The sequence below is a fragment of the Podarcis erhardii genome (assembly GCF_964252035.2).
Source record: "Podarcis erhardii genome assembly, chromosome: 5".
Taxonomy (NCBI): Eukaryota; Metazoa; Chordata; class Lepidosauria; order Squamata; family Lacertidae; genus Podarcis; species Podarcis erhardii.
In genome coordinates, this window is record NC_138509.1 from 80,850,376 (window position 1) to 80,858,756 (window position 8,381).

Genomic DNA, 8,381 nt, shown 5'->3' on the forward strand with positions numbered 1-8,381 from the left:
ACACACACACACACACACACACACACACACACTTGTAAAACTAACTGTTCTTTGTGACCCAGAGCTGAAATACATGACACATCTTTTCACACACATGCAAGTACTATACAGCCATTCATGCCGACCGGGGTAATAATAATAATCATATCACGATGAGGTGATGAGCTTTGTTCTGCATGTTAAATTTATAAAGGGGGGCGGGGAATATTAGGGGACAAGGGGAAAGGCAAGCCCTGTGGGAAGCTGCTTCTCCCCCACCCTCCTCTCTCAAATATCATGTAGATAACTCTGTTCAGAACTGGGGCTTCTGGGCTACACTGGCACAAAACCAGAGAAACGAGCCTCAGGACCTGTTGCTCTTTGAGGGATGGGTCCCAGGCCAGCACTCCGAGGCTGCAGCTCTGCAGATGGCCGCCTTAACCCAGCCAAAGCTTCGGGAAAGTGGAGGCGACAACAATGTCTAAAACGTTTGCCTTTCTCCTGCCCTCTCCCATTAAATAAAAATGAAAATCCATCTTTTAATTTTTTTGGTAACAATCACTCTGCTAATAATTGCCAACATGTGTCTTTCTACTGTTGTGGAATTAATCTGGACAAAACCCAACGTTCTTGTTTTGTTCCCTGGCATTTCGCAACTAGATTTTACTAAACAAGTTGTTTTTAAAGCATCTTCTTAACTGTGCACACCCAGAATTCAACCCTTTCCCCCAACCTCAGGATAATTGTTTTTCTTTCCATTTATTACACACAAAGCTTGTCCCCATGCCTGGTAAATGAGGAAGGGCCAAAGCTTTGTCCTAGGAGGGCATCTGCTTGGCATGTAGAAGGTCTTGGGTTCAAACCCTGGTACCTCCAGGTAGTTAAAATGGAAAATCTATATTCAGAGGCAGTTATACCTGTGGATACTGAATCCTAGGAATAAGTAACAGAGTTTGTTTGTCAGCTTCTTGGAGAGCATATGGAAGGCACTTTTGAAAAGAGAGTTTAATCTGAAGAGTCATGACCGGAAGGGAAATAGCCACTTGCCCTGTTGCTCAAATGCTTGAACAAACAATGATATATTAAGACTTAGTTTCACTTTTATTGTGCAACACTTGGGTGTGAGTTGCAAAACAGCCTTTCTCTAAGTGGGAGTTTTCACCCAAGCACAAAAACGTGCCTTTGATTGATATAGCTGGATGCTGATATAACTGAACCCATTATCCAATTCATCAGAGTTTCCCCTCATTGATTTACAATACATATTGATGGCTGCCAACTAGGCACCATTCTGACACAAGGAATGATGGGCAAGGAAGAAAAGAGCTGATTTTCACAACCTTTTTTCTTTCTTTTTTTAAGTGGGCACATTGCTATATAATTGGGCTTGTGTGTTTGAGAATTTTCGATTTTCCAGGATAGCAGATTTTACTGTCAACTGTAACAGGGAAATATTTATGGATGGACAATTTCCCACAACTTTTACAGCAAAATATGGGTGATGTAAATGTGAATAGCATGCAGTTGAGGGAACATGAAGAAATATATCATTTGCCTCATAATATAGTTGCAGAAGAAGTTTGAAACAAAATAAACTACAGGTCCTGAGAAAATAAATTGTATCTCTCTGCTTTAAAGCTAAAGCAGAAACTTAGCAGAGGAATGTATTTATCCTTTTCTTCAGTCTGCACTCTCCTGCAATTTCCATTTAAGACAGGGGTAGGCAAACTAAGACCGGATCCGGCCCAATTGCCTTCTCAATCCGTCCCGCGGACGGTCCGGGAATCAGCGTGTTTTTACATGAGTAGAATGTGTCCTGTTATTTAAAATTCATCTCGGGGTTATTTGTGGGGCCTGCCTGGTGTTTTTATAAGAGTAGAATGTGTGCTTTTATTTAAAATGCGTCTCTGGGTTATTTGTGGGGAATAGGAATTCGTTCATTTTCTTTTTTTCAAAATATAGTCTGACCCCCACAAGGTCTGAGGGATGGTGGACCAGCCCACAGCTGAAAAAGGTTGCTGACCCCTGATTTAAGAGATACTTTGCCCAGATAGACACACTTAATGGATCAGTTCTGAATGATACATGAATTTATAAATGCTAGGGTCCCTCTTGTGAGAAGAATGTAGCAAAGGGTTCCTGGTATGGATTAAATGAAAATGAATTTTGAACTGAAAAACTGGGATTTATCCCATGCACCTGCTTTGCATGCAGCAGGGGCCAGGGCCAGTCTCCGAGATCTCCAAATTCTATTGGGAATGACCTGTATGAAATCTTGGAGAAACACTGATTGGAACAGGCAATGCTAACCTAGATCATGGGTAGGCAAACTAAGGCCCAGGGGCCGGATCCGGCCCAATCGCCTTCTAAATCTGGCCCCCAGATGGTCTGGGAATCAGCGTGATTTTACATGAGTAGAATGTGTCATTTTATTTAAAATGCATCTCTGGGTTATTTGTAGGGCATAGGAATTAGTTCATTTTCTCTCTCTCCAAAATATAGTCTGGCCCCCCACAAGGTCTGAGGGACAGTGGACCGGCCCCCTGCTGAAAAAGTTTGCTGACCCCTGACCTAGATAGTTCAATGATCTGACTCAGTATAAGGCAGCTTTCTATCTGCCTGGCCTTTCTAATTGACTCTGTACAAATGAATTTTGTATTTTGGACCCTGTGTGCATTGCAGCAAAGGCTATGGCATTAAGATGAGAGGCAGGAAATCCAAGTTATAGATTCAGCCATGAAGCTCACTTGGGTAGACTGTGTCTCTTGGGCTATTTGCAGTGAGGCTAGAACATCACTCCAAGTCCTTGAACGGAATACAGGCGTAAAGATTCATTACATTAGAGTTCATTACTTGTATCTTCGTTTCTTCTTTTTGCACTTTCAGAGGAAGTGTGCAGATTGCATCTCATTTAAATGAACCACCATGACGACTTTCCCAGAAATGCGGTTTTTATGCTGTTGCAAAATTGTACATTGGTTAGCTGTGCGTTTCCATTTCTCCAGACTAGCCCTGTTCCTCAGCCCCACTGCTGCTTTCATACCCAGCTCAGTTTCTGTGTTAATAAACCAAAGTTTCTGTTCTCTCTTAAAGCCCTGGCAGGGTGGGGCTCAGTTTTATAGCAGTGGTGGAGGAGCTGATTAACCCTTCCCCTCCATTTTCTAGGTCTAAATTGCCCTCCTGAAAAACTGCTAACAGTTTTTAAAATAAGTTGGTTTTGTAAAAAGAAGCGGAAGCAGCATATTTCTATTAAGCATTTTCAATATATAGAAATAAACAAGTATAAAGAACAGTATGATTTTTATAAAAGAATACACCACCCCACCCTTAGCCTTGAAACAAATAAACCCAAAGAGCGGAGGACATACAGTACATGTGAAAAAGTTGACGAGAATGACTCAATTACATTATCAGATTATACCATGTCTTACTATTGCCTTGTTTCCTGGCAAGAATGACTGCAGAAGCATTTCCATGGAAGCAAGAAATCACAACCATTGATCCTTTGACCTTAGGACAGTAGGCTAAGTTCTACACAAACTCCTCCTCTCTATCCTTCATGCAGAAAAGCAAGGTAAAGGTAAAGGTACTCCTGACTGTATAGTTAAATCTATGGTTTTCCCAGTAGTGATGTAGGGAAGTGAGAGCTGGACCATAAAGAAGGCTGATCGCCGAAGAATTGATGCTTTTGAATTATGGTGCTGGAGGAGACTCTTGATCAAACCTATCCATTCTTAGGGAAATCAGCCCTGAGTGCTCACTGGAAGGACAGATCCTGAAGCTGAGGCTCCAATACTTTGGCCACATCATGAGAAGAGAAGACTCCCTGGAAAAGACCCTGATGTTGGGAAAGATGGAGGGCACAAGGAGAAGGGGACGACAGAGGATGAGATGGCTGGACAGTGTTCTCAAAGCTACGAACATGAGTTTGACCAAGCTGTGAGAGGCAGTGGAAGACAGGAGTGCGTAGCGTGCTCTGATCCATGGGGTCACAAAGAGTCGGACACGAATAAACGACTAAACAACAATCCCTGACCATTAGGTCCAGTCGCGGATGACTCGGGGGTTGCTCGCTCATCTCACTCTATAGGCTGAGGGAGCCAGCGTTTGTCCGCAGACAGCTTCTGGGTCATGTGGCCTGCATGACTAAGCCACTTCTGGCGAACCAGAGCAGCGCACGGAAATGCCATTTACCTTCCCGCCAGAGTGGTACCTATTTATCTACTTGCACTTTGACGTGCTTTCGAACTGCTAGGTGGGCAGGAGCAGGGACCAAGCAATGGGAACTCACCCCATTGTGGGGATTCGAACTGCCGACCTACTGATCGGACACTTCAGCTAGACGAAAACACTCATGGGACGAAGCGCAGCCTGGGAAGGATGTGGTCTGGGGACAGTTATGAGACTCCCCATCCTTGAATCAAAGAATTGTAGAGTTGGAAGGGACCATGAGGCTCATTTAGTCCAATCCCCAGCAATGCAGGAATCTCTTGCCCAACATGGGGCTTGAACCTATGACCCAAAGATTATGTCTCATGCTCTACCAACTGAGCTACATCCTTGTCGGTCAAAGGGGATTTGTGGAAGGACAGGCAAAGCTTGAGCAGAACTCAGCAGACATTCCCTGCCATGTCTCCATTTGTGCACAAGATATAGATCAGGAAAAGAAACAGCCTGGCAGAACTACAGACGTTTTCATTCAGGTATTTAAAAAAACATTTTTTAAAAAACCACACACCAGGCATATGTACCACGGAAGCATATTCCCACGGAAGCACTTTGTAAGCACAAATACTATGAAAGGGAAATGGGAAGGTAGCCATTATGAAACTCTGTGCATCTTCAGACTGGACTTAAATGCCTTGCGCTGATGATAAAGATGGGTTGGCAAAGCCCCCAATCAAAATCTTCATGCCCACATTGAGGTACAGACATTCATTGTCTGCGCAGTCACATTGGCATGGGAAACCAGGATCTGGCAGCTCTCGGCATCACATTTGCATCTCTCCACTCTGAAATATTAATTTGGTCCCTGCTGGTGTTCCTTTTTCTCCTTTAAAGATGTCTGGACAGCAGCAAACCCCAAGCCCTTGATACTTTCGATTTTGTTTACAGACATGGCAGCAACAATTTGTCAGGAGCCATTGTCGTCTGTTCTGAAAGGAATTTCGCTAATGAATGGGCTGTGTTGTGCTGGTGATAAGACAAACCAATGTTTGGAAGGGCCGATTGCCAGGTAGCAGAGAAAGGCTTTTTAAAGGCTGAAAGAAGAACCTGGTGACAACTCGTTCGCATTGGCTGCGGCGCACAATGTTGTCCTGGCCCAGGGCTGATGCTTGCAAAGAGAAATCGGGAAGCAACTGTCAGCAGGCTTTGCGGCGATGCTTCCATTGATGCTGCAACAGAGAGAAGGATGCAAACGCTGTGATTCTTCTTGAAGTTTGGCAAAAGGAAATCCTGGGCCTTAGCAACTGGTGGGTGATTGCCAGAGAAGCCATGTCACACTTTGGTTTGCTCTGTGTCTGAATAACACTCATCTTACGAGTTAAATGCCTAAAACTAGCACCAAAATTTTGGCATGAAGGATTCAGATTTATGTCTTCTTGCTCGTCCCTCAGATTGTTTGAACCAACTAGGGCGTGCTCTTAGATCTCATGTTTGGAAACACATGCACTGTGCACTCTAAACCAGGACACCCTGAAGATGTTGTAGGTGACAAAACTCCCATCATTCCTGACCATTAGGCAGGCTGGCTGGAGTGCAAAACACCTGGAGGGCACCATGTTGACTACTGCTGTTCTAATCAGTCCTTGAAGCATTAGGGTAAAAAGAGAGAGGAAAGATCCCCCTCTAATATATTATTTCATGCACCCCTCCAACATTTCTCTGATGAAAATAGGGACATCCCATTCCATAATGATAACTTTTCTATTTATACTCCACACATCTTACTGGGTTGCCCCAGCCACTCTGGGCAGCTTCCAACCTATATAAAAACATAATAAAATATAAAATTTTGTTTAAAAAAACCCTTTCCTATACAGGATTGCCTTCAGACAGCTCAGGGGCTGGATAACTCCATACCCTCCAACATTTCTCCAGTAAAAATAGGGACATCCTAAGGAAAAGTGGGAAACTGGGACAGCTTCTCTAAATCAGGGACGTCCCTGGAAAACAGGGCACTTTGAGAGTCTGCCACTTTTCTGGACAAGGTTGCTTGTTTAATGAAAATGTCTTTTGTTCCTGAAATGGGGCATCCCACCCTCCACCAAGGTGGCTGACAATCAGATAATTAAACAAATAATAAAATAATAAAATTCAATGAAACAAACAATAGAATATAGCAGCAACAGTCAGCAAAGAACCTTGAGGAGATAAAATCAAACAGTGCGCTAAACAAACAGTGGCGGATGACCACGGAAGGAAAGGAGGCAGGAAAGGAGTTTCAGAGAGCCCTGTTGCCACAATGAAGGAGGCAACCTTCGAAGGCCCCCATGCCAGAGGCAGGTGGAGCCAGAGGCGAAGGTGGGTGGAGGCATTTATGAAAATGTCGCCATTGTGCGGTAGGCTAGCCTGGCTAGCTTCTACACACACTTGTACACTTCTCTATCCAAATTAGCAAGAGGCACTGTGAAATATACTCAGAGTCGAGAGTGGATTTCCTGCTCTTTATTCAGCTCATAGTGGTGAGGAGGAATGAAAGTCCCCTCAAAGTATCTGCTTTATATACATTATTTACACAATGGGCTGCACGTGATTGGCTAATTCTGGAATTCTCCTGTAGGCCAATCAGGTTGTGGATTCACTTCCATCTGGAGCCGGATTGGGTGCATTGTTCTAGGACCATTCAGACTGCTGCATTCTGAATCCTATTGTTCTAGGACCAATCAGACTGCTGCATTTTGGATCCTACTCAACTCAGTACATAACACACTGCCAGAGTTCAAGGACATTTTCAACCGGGCAAAAAAATCAAGGGGTGTGTATGCAAAGCAGGGCCAGTTAGGGGTGGGGCCTGGGGAGAATTCCACAGGTCAGGCTAGAATTTCCCAAACTTAGGTCTCCAGCTGTTTTTGGACTACAATCCCCACCATCCCTGACCGCTGGTCCTGCTAGCTAGGGATGATGGGAATTGTAGTCCAAAAACAGCTGGAGACCCAAGTTTAGGAAACCCTGGGCCAGATGGACAGGCCTACAAGGCCATGTTTTCGCCCTTCAAGCCTGAATTTTCCCATCCCTGCTTGAAAATACAGTGGGATAACACAGCTGCCTTTTTATTGCAAGAAACTTACTTCATTTCTAAAGAATTATAGAATTGCCAGAGTCATGTAGAAACTAGGCTCCATCCCAGAACCTCTTTGAATTTTGGAATGCTGATTTTTATCTATTTGCTCTTCTTACTTTGCTTTCCTGAATGATGTTTCCAAAAAGCAACAACTAGTCATGGTCAAAGAACTTGTGCAATAATTCTACTCATTGCAGTTTTGTTCTTGGAGGAACTTGGCTTCTGTATCTGACCACACTTATTGGGAAATCCAGAAGACTTATTGGGTAATAGAGAGGATGTTTTGCTAAAGAACAAATCGAGACGGCTACTGGTTTTTCAAACTTTTATAGCCATGCGGTGCTGCTTTTGAATGCTCAGTGCATTTCAGCCCTTTAATTTTCCTGTGCATTGGTGAATGCGGACCGCAATCTTAAAACATTTTCATTCTGAATCAAGGACGCTTCAGACAAGATGATCACGCTATATGGATTACATTGTGTTAGTGCAAGTGAGAAGTCTTGTGATGTATGGCAGATGCACATACTAGACATGAGGCGCATAACCTTTGCCAGGATTCATTGCTGTTTCTGTTGCTGTGCTTCATACGACGAAAACTCTTTTATTTTCTTCTGAGGCACAGCTCATATTCAGTGCTTAAATTCCCCATATGACAGGCACCACCTGAAGCCCTCTGCTCCTAATCTCAGGGATTTGGAAGGGGGTTGGATGCAGTTCTTTAGAAGTAATGAATGTATGTCCCCCTTCACAGGCTGTATGCCTCAGACCCTCCAAGTGGTCCTCTTTTTCAGGCACGGTCCTGGATTTACAGATCCTGGAATGTCCCACTTTTTAAAAAAGGTAAAGGTAAAGGACCCCTGACAGTTAAGTCCAGTCACAAATGACTCTGGGGTTGCAGCGCTCATCTCGCTTTACAGGCCGAGTGAGCCAGCGTTTGTCCGCAGACAGTTTTTCCAGGTCATGTGGCCAGCATGACTAAGCTGCTTCTGGCGAAACCAGAGCAGCGCACAGAAACGCCATTTACCTTCCCACTGGAGTGGTACCTATTTATCTACTTGCACTTTTGGGCGTGCTTTTGAACTGCTAGGTTGGCAGGAGCTGGGACTGAGCAACGGGA